This window comes from Mirounga angustirostris, unplaced genomic scaffold, assembly GCF_029215605.1.
Source record: "Mirounga angustirostris isolate CCGP_5_RB_7025 unplaced genomic scaffold, mMirAng1.0.hap1 SCAF_7, whole genome shotgun sequence".
NCBI lineage: Eukaryota > Metazoa > Chordata > Mammalia > Carnivora > Phocidae > Mirounga > Mirounga angustirostris.
The window spans coordinates 8371098-8388727 of record NW_026991715.1 but is presented as its reverse complement, the minus strand read 5'-3'; the positions used below and the strand labels follow the sequence as shown (position 1 = coordinate 8388727).

General features: G+C 44.1%; 1 protein-coding gene and 1 long non-coding RNA gene across 4 annotated transcripts in view; both read right to left on the bottom strand.

Moving 5' to 3' along the window:
• Positions 1–7841, bottom strand: part of CANX (calnexin) — a 34201-nt gene extending 26360 nt beyond the window's left edge. For both annotated transcript variants that reach the window (XM_045890473.3, XM_045890481.3), the window contains exon 1: positions 7682–7841. The gene's annotated coding sequence lies outside the window, so the exon portion shown is untranslated. The remainder of the gene's footprint in view (positions 1–7681) is intronic.
• An 8853-nt stretch (positions 7842–16694) lies between these two features.
• LOC135365326 (uncharacterized) overlaps positions 16695–17630 on the bottom strand; it is a 38449-nt gene continuing 37513 nt past the window's right edge. For both annotated transcript variants that reach the window (XR_010412944.1, XR_010412945.1), the window contains exon 4: positions 16695–17539. This is a non-coding gene — a long non-coding RNA (uncharacterized LOC135365326). The remainder of the gene's footprint in view (positions 17540–17630) is intronic.

Sequence of the window (17630 nt, the reverse complement as noted above, 5' to 3'; positions counted from 1 at the left end):
CGTAATTTTTATCACTGCAAGACTCTTACCTTAAATTCTACAGCAAAGTCCCTCTGAGCCAGGATGCAAATGCTGGGTGAATGCATGACCTGTAACTAGCTCAGTGCTACAAGAAAAAGTTTCACAGTGGGTTGCTTAAATTCCTATCTTAGTCAAATTATAATCACTACAGGTATGGACCTCCAGGACAGCCCACAAGTAAAAAACAAAAGCACAAACAAGAAAATCTTTTAACATCTATGAATCTACTGAAGTGGACAACTTGTCTCAAAAATGCCCTTAAGTTATATACAAATGTGAGTTTTGTGTGGCTCTGTCTTAAGATATCCTTTAATGTAAGCAAAGACTAAGTCAATAAAAACCCCAAAATACTATGGGGGCCAACACCATATGGTCCAAGTTCTGATTTCTGTTAATCTAGACCTAAAAACAAAACCTATGGAGCGCCTGGATGGATCAGTTGGTTACGCATCTGACTCCTGATAGGCATCTTTTTTTTTTTTTAATATTTTATTTATTTATTTGACAGAGAGAGACACAGTGAGAGAGGGAACACAAGCAGGGGGAGTAGGAGAGGGAGAAGCAGGCTTCCTACGGAGCAGGGAGCCCAATACGGGGCTCGATCCCAGGACCCTGGGATCATGACCTGAGCCGAAGGCAGATGCTTAACGACTGAGCCACCCAGGTGCCCCGATAGGCATCTGACTCTAGATTTCGGCTGGGGTCCTGATCCCAGGGTAGGGAGATCGAGCCCCAAATCAGGCTCCCCATTCAGCAGGCGTCCACTTAAGATTCTCTCCCTCTCCTTCTGCCCCTCTCCATGCTTGCAAGCACACGTGCTCTCTTTCAAATAAATCTTTAAAAAAGAAAATAAAAAATAAAAATAAAACCTATAATATCTAGGCTCTAGAGAAATCAACAGACTGCATATCCTTCAAATCCTCATCAATCAATCAACTGGACTTCTGATAAAAGCTGGGTGGCAGAGTTCAAGAGTGTTTTCTGGCAATCACAGGCTTAGATTGGGAATTATGTATTACAAACGGGTTAAAGGAGAAAACCATCTAATGCCCATCAGAAAACCTGGCTAGAGTGAAACACTAAACCAATGTTTGTTGATGGCATCCAATTCCACGACTGCCAAGTAGGTATCAAATATAAAAAAAAAAAAAAGTCGGTCTCTGACCTTCAGGAACTCAATCTATAATATGGTGTCCATAAAGTCTGGAAACATAAGAGGCAAAGGGATTAAAAAAAAAATCTGGAAACATAAAAATATTTTATAGATTAAAAGTGACCTTGATGACATTATGTATACTCGCCTATGTTTTCAGAGTTTATGAACATACTGTAGTATTAGTTCTACAAATCAACTTTGAGGGGTTTTGGTCAATATCAAAATAAACTCGTAATATTATAACCTATCTTCTTTATCTAACTTGCAAAAAATGCACAGGTTTGTTAGTACCACTTAAGACTCATGCTAGTATTCTTTCTACAAAAATAATGCCAAAAAAGTAACAATTTCAAAAATGAATTCTCAACATGACAAAATTGCACAGAATAATGTATACATACACACACACATGCATGCAAATCCTGGTAAATTATGAATAAGGTCTGTAGATTGTACCAAAGTCAATTTTCTGGATTCGAGATTGTACTATAGTTATGTAGATGATACCACTGGGGGGACGCCTGGGTGGCTCAATCAGTTGGGTGTCTGACTCTGGATCTTGGCTCAGGTCTTGATCTCAGGGTTGTGAGTTCGAGCCCAACACTGGGTTCCACAATGGGCATGGAGCCTACTTAAAAAAAAAAAAAAAAAAAATGGTGACGCTACCACTGGGGGAAGCTGGGTGATGGGTACCAGGGACTGCTCTGTACTACTTTTGCAACTTCTTACAGGTCTATGATTAGTTCAAAATTAAATGCTTTTTTAAAATGATGTATACTGGATCAACAAAGATGATACTTTAGACTTGAGCAAAGTTGTCCAGACACCAGCTTTAAACTGACCTACTTTTGTAAAGCATGAAATTATAAAGGAAGACTCAGAAACGTGAGCTGGATGAGAAATTTGAACGTGAAGAGGTCGTCTTTCTCTTTTCCTTCCAGTTTATAAGGGTTTCGTTTTTGGTAATCGAATGTAATTATCGATCTATATCCAGGCCAGAGGATCTCCACCCTCTGGATTCGCATGGACAAACATACACAAAGCCAAGAAAGCAGGAATGAAACACATGTACATTTAACCTCTATTATTATATATATGATTTCTGGCTTGCTCCCCAATTTCCCAAGGACAGAGCAAAAAGCCCAAATCTCAAAATCTCAGGGACAGGAGGCTTCAAGAGCACCTAATCTACTCACTTTTAATACTGCAGTCCATGCTCTTTAACTTTTAAAAGAGTGAATTCATTTTGCCTCCTAGAGACGGGAATTTCCTATCTTAAAACTGCCGATTCAGAAAATTAATTCCTGATAACCCAAGGCAGTACAGTGCATGTGGTTGGTGTAACCTGTCATGTCAGAGAAACCTGGGCTCCAGACTCCCCTGCTCCTCTTATCTGGTCCTGCTCAGCTTACTGAGCTCCCAGGAGTCTTCTTTCCCTATTTTACAGATGTGGGTAACAGTACTCCTGGCAGGAAGGCCTGCTGTGAAGAGAGAAAAAAATAATACAAAGTCTATCAGAGTCCAGGACTTTATAGGTAGGTATCCGCAAATAGTTTGTTCTTGGATGCACAATTAGTACCACCAGAGTGAATACACCTTCAGTTCTCATAGTAGACCCATAGGTCTAATACATCTGCCTCCTCCTCCAACGTTTTTCAGCAAAGCTGAATAATTTTGCATAGCCAGAAAAACTTGCTTTCCTCTAATCACACTATTATGACTTCTTAACTCTTCCTTGCAATGGTGTCTCTACAATTTTAGCATTTGTGTACAGAAATGTCCATGTTTATCTGTGATTTTTTTCCTGCTTAGTCACTGATTTCTGTTCATGAATTCTCCAAAATTCAATTTACTTCTGGTTAATTGTAATTCTGTTCTCAGCACATTCTGAAAAAAGACATTCCCAATTATTTTACTACATACATTTAATAATGTACATGAGACTTCACCTGAACATGTAATATCTTATTTAACAGAAACAGACAAATCTGTATTGAATTTCAGCAAATCCGGACAACCACTTAGATCAACTTTAGGAATAGGCACACTAAAAAAAATAGTAAATTTGCACCCTGTAAGGCATAAAACTTTATTCTCAATAAGGGTCTATTTAGGAAAAAGAAGATCCTTAAAACAAATGGAGGCTTATATTATTGTTTTCAAGTTTATTAACTTTAAATTTTTATATTTTATCAAGTCTATTTTTTTATTCTTAAGAAGTATTGGTCTGGGGCACCTGGCTGCTCAGTCAGTAGAGCATGCAACTCTTGATCACAGGGTCATGAGTTCAAGCTCCATGCTGGGCGCAGTGCTTACGTTAAAAAAAACATGTATTTTCGTCTATGGTTTTCTTTTCTTATGAAGTCTTTGTCTGGTCTTGGTGTTTGAGGAATACTGACCTTACTAAATGGGTTGAGAAGTACTCTCTTCTATTTTTCAGAAGAGTTTGTGGAAGGATTGGTATTAATTCTTCCCTAGGTTTCTGAATGAATTCACCAATGGAGCCATTTGGTTCTCAGCTTTTATTTGTGGGACTTTGTTTCTTAAAAGAAGTTAGGAAATTTCAACTCTAAGTCCTGTAATCCATCTGAAATTAGAAAGAGGAACAGAAGAAATCCCCAGGAAGGGATTATTTGTCTCTTCATCAGGTTGAGGAAGTTCTTTCTATTCCCAGTTTGTTGAGTATTTTTATCATGAAAGGGAGCTGCATTTTGTCAAATGCTTTTTTCTGTGTCTACTGAGATGTGGTTTTTGTCCTTTATTAATGTAGTGTGTTACATTCATTATTGTATGTTCAACCAACCTTGCATTCCTGGGATAAATCCCAGTTCGCATGGTGTATAGTCCTTTTTATATGGTGCTGGATTCCATTTGCTAGCATTTTGAGGGTTTTTGCACCTATTTTCATCAAAGAGAGAGGTCTACAGTTTTCTTGTGAAGTCTCTGGTTTTGGTATCAGGGTAATATTGGCCTCATAGAATGAGTGGGAAGTGTGCTCTCTTCTATTTTTGGAAGAGTTTGTGAATGACTGATGTTAATTCTTGTTTTAAGTATTTGGTAGATTTAACCAGTAAAGCCATTTGGTTCCTGGCTTTTCTTTGTGGGACTTGTCTCTTAAAAGAAGTTAAGATATTTCAAATAATTCCTTTAATCCATGAGAAATTAGAAAGAGGAAAAGAAGAAATAACCTAGCTAATGTTCTTGGTTGTTCAAAAAAAAAAAAAAAGTGATTTTTTTAAAGGCAGCATATAATAGGAAATGAGGCAGTCTTTCTTTCATGCAGGTTATCCACTCATCTATTAATATACCCTTTTCAAAATGTTGGTCTTATGGAGTTTAAGTATCTTGGGTTGTCTAACAATCCTCACAAGAACCCCAGGAGGTTTGATCACCCTCAGCTGACACAGGAGAAAACTAAAGCTAAGAGAAATTACAGAAACTGTCCGAGGTCACAGACATACAGCGGTATATATGAGAAGGAGCTCAGAAGTCACAATCCCTCCTGGACTATCCAGTAACTTGGCCCACTGAGTGAACTACTAACTTCAGGGCCCTCAGTTTCTTCAGCTCTTAGTTGAGAACAACAACACTATATACTTCTTAGGGTCACTGTATAAACAAAATGCACGTGCCTGGCTTACAGGACATACGAGCAACGCTAGCAGTGATTCCTACTATTACTAGTTATTGCCCAGTGATACCATGTAAGTCTTAATGGTTCTAATACTCGAAGTTTTAAGGCAAGTAAGAAATTTTAAGCCTTAGATTGGAAAGGAACCAGTTAAAAGGGATTTGATTCCAGTCACAGATGAACCATTTTACTACTCTTTATACCTTCTCACTGTATTACACATGCATCTAGTCAAAAAGTAAAAGCATTTAAGAAGGGGGAACTACATAAAACATGATCTTTATTGGGAATGCTCATTCATTCAAAAATATATCTGTACTACCTTGTTTACAGTTTTGAATTTTGTTTTTCCTTGACTGGAACATAATTGGTTTTTCCATAGCACTTTCTTTTTTCCTAGAACCTAAGTAGGTTTAACATGTGAATACTCAGAGTACATTGCTGAAGATCCTCTAAATTCTTTAAAAAAAAAAAAAAAAAATCTCCAAATAGGTTTCACAGCTCACAGTTAAGCTTAATTTAAAAGCACATCTGCTGCAGTCAGGGGCGCCTGGGTGGCTCGGTCGTTAAGCATCTGCCTTTGGCTCAGGTCATGGTCCCAGGGTCCTGGGATCGAGCCCCATGTCAGGCTCCCTGCTCAGTGGAGAGTCTGCTTCTCCCTCTGTCCCCTCATCCCCCGCTCATGCTCTCTCTCAAATAAATTAAATCTTTAAAAAGAAAAAAAATAAAATTACATTTGCTGCAGTTAAAAAAGCGCCCAACTAGCAGCTCTTTCCCGATGCAGTTCTACAGCGAGCTATATAGGTTACAACTATGTTTGGGCCCTTTTATTTTCCCCAGGAGTTGTTACGGACTGCCAGTTCTGTCTGCACAGTGCAGCACACTATTCAAACTAGTTCCTTGTTCCCCATCTTATTTGTCCCTCCCAGTGGCCCCCGAAAGTTGAGGCAGCCAGGAGACTTCCCATTTCCATTTTAAAGATGGGGAAACCAAGGTGGTTCATAAGCTAGTTAATTACCATGCTGGGCCTGGAATTCAAGACTCTGCGTTCTGCTTACCAACGGTCATTTTGTCCCTGAAGCTATCTCGCAGGGCAAAGTGAACTCTCATGAAAGGATGCAAGAGCATGATTGCCAAAACGGCAGCAACAGCTTCTGCCTAAACGTTTACCTCTCATGGCTCTTGGGAGATAATGTGTTAGTTGAACTGTCTGTCCGGTTAATATAGTTAGGTGGAGCGGGATGTTAACACCCATTTTCAGATAGGTCAGAAAGTCTGTCGTTGTAGGACTCGTTCACTCCAATACATAGTTCATTCACTCTAGCCTCCTCATGATCCAGTTACCAGGTTTGTTGGCTTTGCACTCTGGACGGGCAAAGAACTCCCACTCAGTGCTTTACCTCTGTTCCGAGTCTGCTCTAAGTATAATTACAGCAAGTGTACAACATGGCAGTGGTTCTATTCATGACCCTCGAACAATGCGGGAAAAGCTAAAGCTACAGAATGATTTCAAAACTCAACACAATTCTTCTCTTAAAAACAAAAGAAGTCTACTCGTTAAAAGATTAAACAAAATGTTCCATTTCTTAGAGGTAAAGAGACATAACTGTGGCTCACCTTTGTCCTCACAAGCTTTTAATATTCAGCTCAGTTTAACTTCCCTCAACCAGCATTCACGTGTGCCAAGCCCAGCAGTTGACCCACTAGATCCATTTCTCCCTCCCATTACTGTAAATGTAGTTTCAGCCAGAAACCAATATTGCACTGTAGGTTAACTAAAATTTGAATTAAAAATAAGTAAGTAAATGTGACTTCAGATACTGGTAAACAGGAGCTGGTTCAAAGCGCAGGATGTGAGTGTAGTGGACCAAGAGCATTTGGATTATAGTAACTTAATGCGATCAATATTTATACAACAGTCACGATGTGTCAGACTTCCCTATCTTATTGTACACCCAATTTAATTCTAACAACAACTCCATCAGGTATTATTATGTCCATTATTTGGGGAGAACTAGGACACAGAGGGTAAGTAAATTGCCTAAGTTCACACAACAAATGGGACATAAAGGGCTTGAACCAGGGCGGTAACCTTATCCCCTCCACCGAAACTGCCCTGCCCTCAACTATAATCCCAAACGTGATCGTAAAATTAATGGCATGACCTTGGGCCCGTCATTTCATAGCGCTGGGTCTCAGTTTCCTCCACCATAAAACGCCATGCCCTTCGTGGGCTTTTGGGTGCTATCCTGCTTTTAAAAATGTCCACTGAATTCCCGACTGCATTACTCCCCACCCCCGAATAGGTGTAAATGTTAAGGCTGAAGTTCCTCGACCCAGGCGTGTTCTGGCACATTCTCTGCCCTCTTCGGGGTGCTAGGCTTCGGTCTTCGCTTTGCGGTTTTATTTTCCAGTTCTGAACCTGTAATGCTGCTAATCCCAGGCACTCGCTCCCGGCCTGGTACCACCTTCTCCCGCTGCTAGGAGTACGGACTAGGCCCTGCCCCACTGCAGACCTTCCCGGTTCACTCCGACCCACCTCGCGGCTTCGCGGGCAGCCAGTAAAAGGCCTCCGAAAGCCCTAGAAGCAGAGCCATAGGAAGAACTGAGCTACCCAGAGGTCAAGGGAGCCTCCAGGGCACCTGCCACGCCTCCCGACCCCGGCGGCGCGGCCTGGGCCTGGCTCCCCACACCAAGCTGCCCGCTTCGGGCCTCGTCCCTCGCGGCCGGCGCGTCTGCTGGGGCCTGGGCCCTCAAACCCAGCCCGACCCCCTCGGCCCCGGCCACGCCCGGCCCTGGGGCCGCCGCGCCGCGCACCCAAGCCCCCCGAGGTCCTCACAGGCCCGAGGACACGCGCGGGCCTCCTGCCTCACCTCGAGCTTTACGGGGTCCGCCGGCGGTGCCCGCGCCTCCACCCGCCCGCACACCCGGCCCCGCGCTGCAGTGGAGACAGCGGCAGAGGCGGCCCGACCGTCACGTGCCGCAGAACCAAGAGGCCTCGGCTACCGCTGCTGCCGCGCGAGCGAGCCCCACCGCGCGGAGCCCGGCCCTGCGTCCGCCCCTCGCTCCTGAGTAGCTAGGGCCAGCGCCAAGTCCCGCCCCCTCACGCGAGCTCCGGAACTTGGTTGGCCGGTGTGGCCATCGCTCTCTGCACCTTCCCATACGCCCCCTAGGGCTATTCTTCGTGGAGTGTGGGGATTGGCTGGGCGTGAGGCAGGAAGTCGCTGTTGGTTGGGCGGGAGGGAAGGGGGCGGGCCGCCGCGGAATCGGGAACCGGGGGCGCGCGCGCCCTGGGGCGGGGTTGGCTGGGCAGTTGTTCCGGCGCCCGGTTGCCCTGATGCCTTAGTGGGCCCGCTGCCCGGCGTTTCGTCCCCACCCCTTCGGTGCCTGCGCCGCCGGTGCCTGGAGCTGGTCCCCGGGATGGGCGTCCGGTTCCCTTTGCTCAAGGGGCAAATGGCAGGGGCAGAAGGGGTGGGAGATCCTCTGGGCCACTGGGAAAGGCCTGTTCCCGGAGGCGGCATGTGCGGGGCCGGGAGGAAACCCGGCGCGGGCTCCCCTGGCCCGGCCTGGAGTTGACTGCACGGCGCTGTGTAACCAGGCGCCACCGTTCTTGCAGAGTCATCTCTCCGGGCGCAGCAGCCTGCCGCCTCCTTATCCACACAGAGTCCAGAATACGATATAACCCAAGGTTATTTCCATTTTCAGTTTGCGATGTTTCCTTAAATAAGATTAAACGTAAGGGCACAGAGACGGACTGACGGCTGGGTTGGGAGAAAGGGATGGGAAGATTTCAGACCCATCACAACTTGTGTAACCCACTTTTAACACATCTTCAGGTTTAATATGCTGAGAACCTCAGAAAATGGAAATGGCCTATGGTTTTTCTAGACGTTTACAGGTCCTGGTCTTGGTCTTCCGTTTGTTTGGAGGCCCAAAGGCTGAATCTTAGGATGGAAAAAACTAGAATCAGCAGGTGTATCGCTTATCCCAGGAACCAGCATTATTCCCTCCTGCCACTTGGAAGGAGAAAAGAGGAGTCAGAGTTTGGTGTTTGCCCGAGTTTAGTATTCTCCAGTCCTTCGACCCCCAGATCTATGTAAGAGAATTTTACTTAGGATATTTCGAAGGCCACATGTTGCAAACAATGAGCTTAAAATGTAGTTATAGGAACGATATGTGAGCAAAAGAGCTACTCCAGTAAAGGTGCTAAAAGGTAAAGAGAAGGGGCGCCTGGGTGGCTCAGTCGGTTAAACGTCTACCTTCCGCTCAGGTCAGGATCCCGGGGTCCTGGGATGGAGCCCCACCTCAGGCTCCCTGCTCAGCGAAGAGTCTGCTTCTCCCTCTCCTTCGACCCTGCTTGTCCTCTCTCTCAATTATAGATAGATAGATGATAGATGGTAGATAGATAGATAGATAGATAGATAGATAGATAGATAGATAGATAGATGATAGATAGATAGTAAAGAGAAGGTAATGGAGGGGCGCCTGGGTGGTTCAGTCCCTGGAGCGTCTGCCTTCGGCTCAGGTCATGATCTCAGGGGTCCTGGGATCAGCCCCACATCGGGCTCCCAGCTCAGCAGCGAGTCTGCTTCTCCCTCTCCCTGTGATCTCTCTCTCAAATAAATAAAAATCTTTTTAAAAAGAGAGAGCGAAGGTAATGGAGCTTTGAGTTAGGAGGAACTGCTTTTATCTAGAATGGACAGGGAAAGAGGTAAGACTTGGCTGGACCTAGATACGCAGGACTTCTATAGCTGGAGAGTTGGCGGAGGGTGGAAGGCTTCATTAGCTGAGGGAACAGCATAGGCAAAGACAGGAAAATGGGTAGGGTGTGTTTAGGCTGGAGTGTTTTTAAAGATTTTATTTCTTTGGCTGGAGAAAGGTGTCTAAGAAAGAGTGTTTGGGCCAGAGAAAGGTATCTAAGAAAGTGATGGGAGTCAGTTCCAGGGTTGGGTTAGGGGCAGGCCTTGAAGGCCAAGCCAAGGAGTCTGCAAGGGAGATGGTTTAGATTTTAGATTTGGATTTTAGATCATTTTAGTATTATTCCAGGGAGGTCTGAAAGACAGAGAGACTATGAGACCAGTTAGGAAGTCACTTCTTGGAGGTGATTTAAGGGCAGGGTTAAGGAATGGCCTCATGTATAGAAAAAAAAAACATTAAATGTTGATGCTGAAGAATGGTCCGTTGGACTCAGGAGGCTAGGGAAAGAGAGGAGTCAAAGCCAACACTGGGAGTGTGAGCCTGGGTGACTGGAGGTGAACTGTATAGCCCCCCAAAAAAGAGGGAATTCAAACTTGGCTGATCCTGGGGATCCTGTCTGGGCCCAAGACAGAGCAGGACTCGAGATCCTGCTAAGAGTCCTGTTGGGGATTTTTTTTTCTAAAGCATAATGTTCTTCAGAGGAGGAAGCAAGGGGCACCTGGGTGGCTCAGTCAGTTAAGATCATGATCCCAGGACCCTGGGATAGAGCCCCAAGCAGAGCTCCCTGCTCACTGGGGAGCCTGCTTCTGCCTCTCCCTCTGCCGCTCCCCATTTGTGCTCTCTCTCTCTCTCAAAGAAATAAACTCTTAAAAAAAAAAAAAGGAAGCAAAGGACAAACCCCAAGGAGTATCTTTCTTTCCTCCAATTTAAAAGCAGTCACTGTTGATTAACTGACCAGATTACAAAAATAATCACTGTAGAGACCTCAGGTCATCCTTCTAATAAGCCCACCAATCTGGTCTTCCCTGTGGCCAACATCTCCACCTTCTACAAAATGGGTGGTCTTTTTCTTCATTCCACTCCTGGAAATGATCATCTGAAGGGCCCCAGGAAGTTGTTTGCTTCTCTGAAGTATTTTCCAGCACTTCCAAGTGAAGATCTCATGAATTAGATCCTCCATGCAGATAATGCCATATTTACCAAGAGATGGAGAAACCCAAGTGTTATCTGTCAGGGCAATTGGCTGCTTGTTGATTCGGTCATAACCACATTTGTGGATTTGTTCATTTTCTGACTTAAGTTTCAGGTACCTCCTGGGCAATATACGGTTCCACAAGTGAAAAGTGAAAAGGAGGCTTTTTAATAACATGCGTATGTTATTTTTTCAATAAAGAATCACCTAGGGGCGCCTGGGTGGCTCAGTTGGTTAAGCGACTGCCTTCGGCTCAGGTCATGATCCTGGAGTCCCGGGGTCAAGTCCCGCATTGGGCTCCCTGCTCAGTGGGGGGTCTGCTTCTCCCTCTGCCCTCTTCCCTCTCGTGCTTTCTGTCTCTCGTTCTCTCTCTCAAATAAAAAAAAAAAAAAAAAAAAAAAGAATCACCTAAATGGGGGTACCTGGCTGGCTCAGTTGGTAGAGCATGTGACTCTTGATCTCGGGCTTATGAGTTCAAGCCCCACATTGGGAATAGAGCTTACTTAAAATCACGTAAATGTCCACTTTTGTGTTTAGCTTTAAAATATGAAATGTTTAAAACTCAACATAGGGGCGCCTGGGAGGCTCAGTCATTAAGCAACTGCCTTCGGCTCAGGTCATGGTCCCAGGGTCCTGGGATCGAGCCCCACATCAGGCTCCCTGCTTCTCCCTCTCCCACTACCCCTGCTTGTGTTCCCTCTCTCGCCATGTCTCTATCTGTCAAATAAATAAATAAAATCTTTAAAAAATAAATAAAATAAAAAAAATAAAACCATAAACAAAACTGTTGACCAATCCGTCCTTCCTATCCAATTGCTGCTTATAACTTAATTTGCCCCTCCCCCCTTTCTGCAAAGTTGCCCTCACTCTTGCTTATCCCCACCTTCCCTTGCTTGAAAGAGAAAGGGGGGAACATAGCCAGAAGGAGCACCCTACATTCCTATTCAGTTCTTTCTCTCTGGTTAGGCTAGTAACCAGCCTCCAACCTGAAGCTCTCTAGGGACCCACCAGTAATCACCTTATTAGCATAAACTCAGGTATGGCTGAAAGGGGCTCCTTATGAATAGCAAAAGACACTCCTGGGGCACTTGGGTGGCACAGTTGGTTAAGCGTCTGATTCTTGATGTCGGCTCAGGTCATGATCTCAGGGTCCTGGGATCAAGCCCAGCGTCAGGCTCCGCGTTCGGTGTGGCGTGTACTTGAGATTCTCTCTCTCCCTCTGCCCCTGCCCCTGCTCTCGCTCTCTTCCTCTCTCAAAATAAATAAATAAAATATTTAGAAAAATAAAAAAGACGCTCCTATCGCTCAGGAAATTCCAAGGATTTTAGGAGCTGTGCACCAGAAACCCAGAATAAAGACCGATTTTTATTATACTACCATTCCCTCATAGCGATTCCCAGCCCATCCCTACCACCAGCCTCAGGCAAAAGCTGACTTTATTTCTGTTACTACAGATCTCTATTTTCTAGAGCTTCATATAAATAGAACCATATCGTATATATGTTTTGTGTCTGGCTTCTTTCTCTGAACAAATTTTTCCGAGATCCTCATTTATATGGTAACATTTATCACGAATTTGTTCCTTTTACTCGCTGAGTAGTATTCCATTGTATGAGCATGCCAGTTTATCCATTCACCAAGTAACAGTTATCTGGGCTGTTTCCAATTTGGGACTGTATGGTATAAAACTGCTATAGACTCTTTGTACAGACATATCTTTTAATGTTCTCTTAATAACCCAACATCCTCCATTTTTCTTGGTTTACTGCCACAGTTGGTAATTTTGTCTTCCTGTTGCTGCCCAAGCTGTGGAATAAGGTTTTGTTGAAATCTTGCACATCAGAAAAATCTCTTGGGGCGCCTGGGTGGCTCAGTCTGTTAAGCGTCTGCCTTCGGCTCAGGTCAGGATCCTGGGGTCCTGGGATCAAGCCCTGCATCAGGCTCCCTGCTCAGTGGGGAGTCTGCTTCTCCCTCTCCCTCTCTTTCTCCCTCTGCTGCTGATCGCACTTGTGCTCACTCACTCTCTCTCAAGTAAATAAATAAACTCTTTTTTAAAAATCTATTTATGGGGCACCTGGGTGGCTCAGTCAGTGAAGCATCTGCCTTTGGATCGGGTCACGATCCCGGGGTCCTGGGATCAAGCCCCACGTCTGGCTCCTTGCTCGGTGGGGAGCCTGCTTCTCCCTCTCCCCCCTGCTCATGCTCTCTCTCACAAATAAGTAAATAAAATCTATAAAAATAAAAATAATAAATAAATAAATTTAAAAATCTATTTAATCTACCCTCACGTAGGGTTTTTTTTAATTTGATTGACATATAATTTACATACCATAAAGTTAGCCCATTGTCAGTAAATGATTCAGTGATTTTGAGCCATTACCACAATCCAAGTTTAGGATATGTCAGCCTTTGTACGTATTTGCAGTCAACTCCCAGCCAACCCCAGGTAATCACCGAACAGCTTTCTCCTTTTATTGATCTCCCTTTTCTAGAGAGGTCATATAAATGGAATCATACTGGAGGGGAATGGGGTAACAGGGTGATGGGCATTAAGGAGGGCACGTGACGTGATGAGCACTGGGTATGATAGGCAACTGATAAATTACTGAACACTACATCTGAAACTAATGATGTATTATATGTTGGCTAATTAAATTTAAATTAAAAAATTAAAATAATAAAAATTTAAAAAATAAACGGAATCATACAATATGCAGTCTTGGAATCTGACTTCTTTCACAAAGCATAATGTTCTTGCAGTTCATTCATGTAGCAGCATGTATAGGAATTCATTCCTGTTCATTGCTGAATAATATTCCATTGCAAGGATATGCCACGATTTATCTATCCATTGAACAGCTGATGGACCTTTCGACTGTTTCCAGTTTGGGGCTATCGTAGGTAATGCTGATAGGAACATCTGGTTACGAGTATTTATACAAACCTTTCTATTTCTCTCGGATACTATGTAGGAGTAGGACCACCGGCTTATGTGGTAAATTTATGTTTAGCTTTAGAAGGAATTGCCCAGTTGTTTTCCAAAGTAGTTGTTCTATTTCACAGTCCCACGCTGGAAGGTTTCAGTTCTTCACAGCATCGCCAACACTTGCTATGGTCTGTCTTTTTTGTTGTAGCCATTCTAGCGGGTGCGTAGGAGCATCTGGCTGTGGTTTTTTCCAAATTCAGTGAGCCCCCTCTGGCAGCGAAACTGTTGGATTGTACGGCCTGCCCGGTCGTGGTCGGCTGCCCTGCTGCCTAGGCTGGGGGACTGTGAGCAGCCCCGGGCAAGTATGCCACACACTCTCTGTTCTCACCTAGAGTTTCAGTGGTTTTCCATGGATAAATGCTTTTCAATTTCTCCTTTGCTTTTGGTCAATTTCCAGAACCCTAAATGGATTTTTGGATTTCTTTTTTTCTCCAACTTTATCATCATTTTCTGGAGAGAGAATTGTTGATCTCCTCACTTCACCAGGCTGCTACCCTCACATACTTTTAGTTGAAGATTTTTTTCCTCTATGTGTCTTCCCTAGACATTGCTTTTTTTCTGTTTTCTTGCATTGGCCTCTATGTTTCACGTTGCACGGGATATTTATTTGCCTTGTCTGCACATTAGAATCACTTGGAAAGCTTTTAAAAATCCCAGTGCCCAAGCTGTATCCCCAGAACATTACATCAGAATCTCTGGGGGGAGAGCACAGCCATTTGAAACTCAAAAGAATAATAAGTCAGTGAAAAATGAAAATGTCAACAAGTTTTTTTTTTTGAAAGATTTTATTTATTTGACAGAGAGAGACACAGCGAGAGAGGGAACACAAGCAGGGGGAGTGGGAGAGGGAGAAGCAGGCTTCCCGCCGAGCAGGGAGCCCGATGCGGGGCTCGATCCCAGGACCCTGGGATCATGACCTGAGCCGAAGTCAGGCGCTTAATGACTGAGCCACCCAGGCACCCCCTCAACAAGTTTTTAAAAAGAAAAAAATAGAAATTAAAGTGTAAAGAAAAAAGAAAAACTAGAGGCACCTGGCTGGCTCAGCTGGACAGCATGTAACTCTTGATCTCAGGGTCGTGAGTTCCAGTCCCACTTTGGGTGTAGAGATTACCTAAAAACTTAAAAAAACAAAACAAAAAACCAACCTACGCTCCTGTGTTTCCCCTTTACTCACACCAGTACCATACTCATAACCCTTCTGATACCAGATGTGTGGGAGTTTTTCCCACACCAAGCAATTCTATGACACCAGCTGGGTGCCCTACAATTTAACTCAGTCCTGACACCATCTACCTGGAGATAGCTAGCGTCAGATCCCACCAGTGAAAGGCTCAGTCTATGAGACTGACCACACTTTAGATGCCAATCACAAGTAGTGGGTCCCCAGGTTACCCACAATGTCTGTCCAACTTGGCTCCAGATCAGAGGCTCTTGCGACCTCCTCTTGGATTTGATTATTTGCTAGAACAGCTCTCAGAACTTGGGGGAAAAACTTATTTATGTTTACCAACTTATGAAAAGATATGACCAAGGATACAGATGAACAACCAGATAAAAGGATACATCGGGCGAGGTCTAGGAGGGTCCCGAGCAAAGACACTTCCATCCTGTGGTGTTGGGGGTATGTCATCCTTCCTGCACACAGATGTGTTCACCAACCTGGAAGCTCTCTGAACCCCATACTTTGGGGGTTTTTAGGGAGGCTTCATCAGAAAAGGCATGATCGATGGTTAACTCCATTTCCAGCCCGTCTTCCGTCTCGGGAGAATGGGGGGGTGGGGCTGAAAGTTCCAAGCTTCTAATCATGGCTTTGTCCTTCTGGTGACCAACCCCCAGCCAGGAGCCCACCAACACCCACCTCGTTAGAACAAAAGACACTGCTATTACCCAGGAAATTCCAAGGGATTTGGAAGGTCTGTATCAAAAATAAGGGTCAAAGACCAAATATGACAGCAAAAGATGCACCTAGTACTGTTACCACTTAGGAAATTAGAAGGGTTTTAGAAGCCCTGTGTCTGGAATTGGGGGGGGGGGGCAGTACAGAGAGTATATAGATTTTCTTTTTTTTTTTTTAAGATTTTATATGAGAGAGAGACAGAGCGACAGAGAGCACAAGCAGGGAGGAGAGAGAGAAGCAGGCTCCCCACTGAGCAGGGAGGTGGACGTGGGGCTCAATCCCAGGACCCTGAGATCATGACCTGAGCTGAAGGCAGACGCCCAACCAACTGAGCCACCCGGGTGACCCTATAGTATATAGATTTTCTATTATCTCACGATACTGATAGAGAAGGGAGACCTCTTTTTTTTTTAAGTGGCTCTCTTTTTTTTTAAGATTTTATTTATTTATTTGGCGCCCCGAGAATGGAGACCTCTTGCTTATAGTAGAATGAGGAGAGCCAACTCACAAATACGAAGTTAGTGCTAGCATTGGAAAAGCACCACTTTGCAAACATGATGGTAAAGATTGGCTCAGGCAAGAATCACCACCAGAAGGGGCGCCTGGGTGGCTCAGTCGTTAAGCGTCTGCCTTCGGCTCAGGTCATGATCCCAGGGTCCTGGGATCAAGCCTGGCATCAGGCTCCCTGCTGGGCGGGAAGCCTGTTTCTCCCTCTCCCACTCCCCCTGCTTGTGTTCCCTCTCTTGCTCTGTTTCTGTCAAATAAATAAAATCTTAAAACAAAAAAAGAAGTAATTTGTAGCGAAATAAACTCATAAGGTTGATAACTGTACTCTGGTCATATAAGATAATACACACTGAAGTATTTAGGGGCAAAGGGCCATGATATATGTAAATGGCTCAGAAATGATAAAGGAAATAGGGTAAAATGTTGACTGTAGGGGAATCTGGATAAGGGGTATAGAGGTTGGGCATTGGGGAGGGTATGTGCTATGGTGAGCGCTGTGAATTGTGTAAGACTGATGAATCACAGACCTGTACCTCTGAAACAAATAATACATTATATGTTAATAATAAAAAATAATAAATAAATAAAATAAAGGGTATACAGGTGTTCCATGTACAAGTTTTATTTTATTTTATTACTTTGAGAGAGAGAGCACGCACGAACAGGGGTGAGGGAGGAAGGGCAGATGGAGAGGGAGAGAGAATCTTAAGCAGGCTCCACACTCAGCGAGGAGCCCAGCCCAGGGCTTGATCTCACAACCCTAAAATCAGGACCCAAGATGAAATCAAGAGTCAGTCGCTTAACTGACTGAGCCCCCCAGGTGCCCCTCCTTGGACAATTTCCAACTTTACAACTTAAAAAAAAAGTCAGGCTTTCACAATCCAACACAATTGTTCAGAGCCTATTTTGGAAGTTGAAAGCCCAGAAAGTTGTTCTGTTTTCTGCAGAAAGCCTCACTTTCATTTAGGTGATAACAGGTACCTGTGTAAAAGAGAACTATTTAGGACAAAAACTATACAGGGGCTAAAATTCCAAAATATTAACCCACCTCACCATCTTGTTCAAATGCCTAGAAACATAAACTTACCATACATTCATTGATTTCCAACTTCTAAATATAAAAGCATAATAAATGTATAAATTACCTATTAATCAAAAATATTCAAATTCACATTTAAGTAGGATAAAAAAATTTTTTTTTTCTGCTGAAAATAAGTGCTATGTGCCCTGTGAGCTGGTCCCAGTGCCCCAAGGCACATGTGCTGGAGCTCAACTGGCACACACGTGGTCTACTTTCAACTCTTCAGAAAGACTTTGCAATCCTCCCCTCACCAGCGGAGCTTGGCGTTCTCATGCCTGCCTGCGCACCTTCCTTCTCCTTAGCCTCCACCACTCAAGCCCAGATGTAGACTCTCGGGTTCCGTGGGGCTTCCTGGTTACAAGGTGGTTATCTAGGGCAGAGAGATTATGCATGAACATTTTTTTCCAGATCTTTTTTTATTAAAACAGAGAATTTTTTAAAAAATTTTGTTTATTTGACAG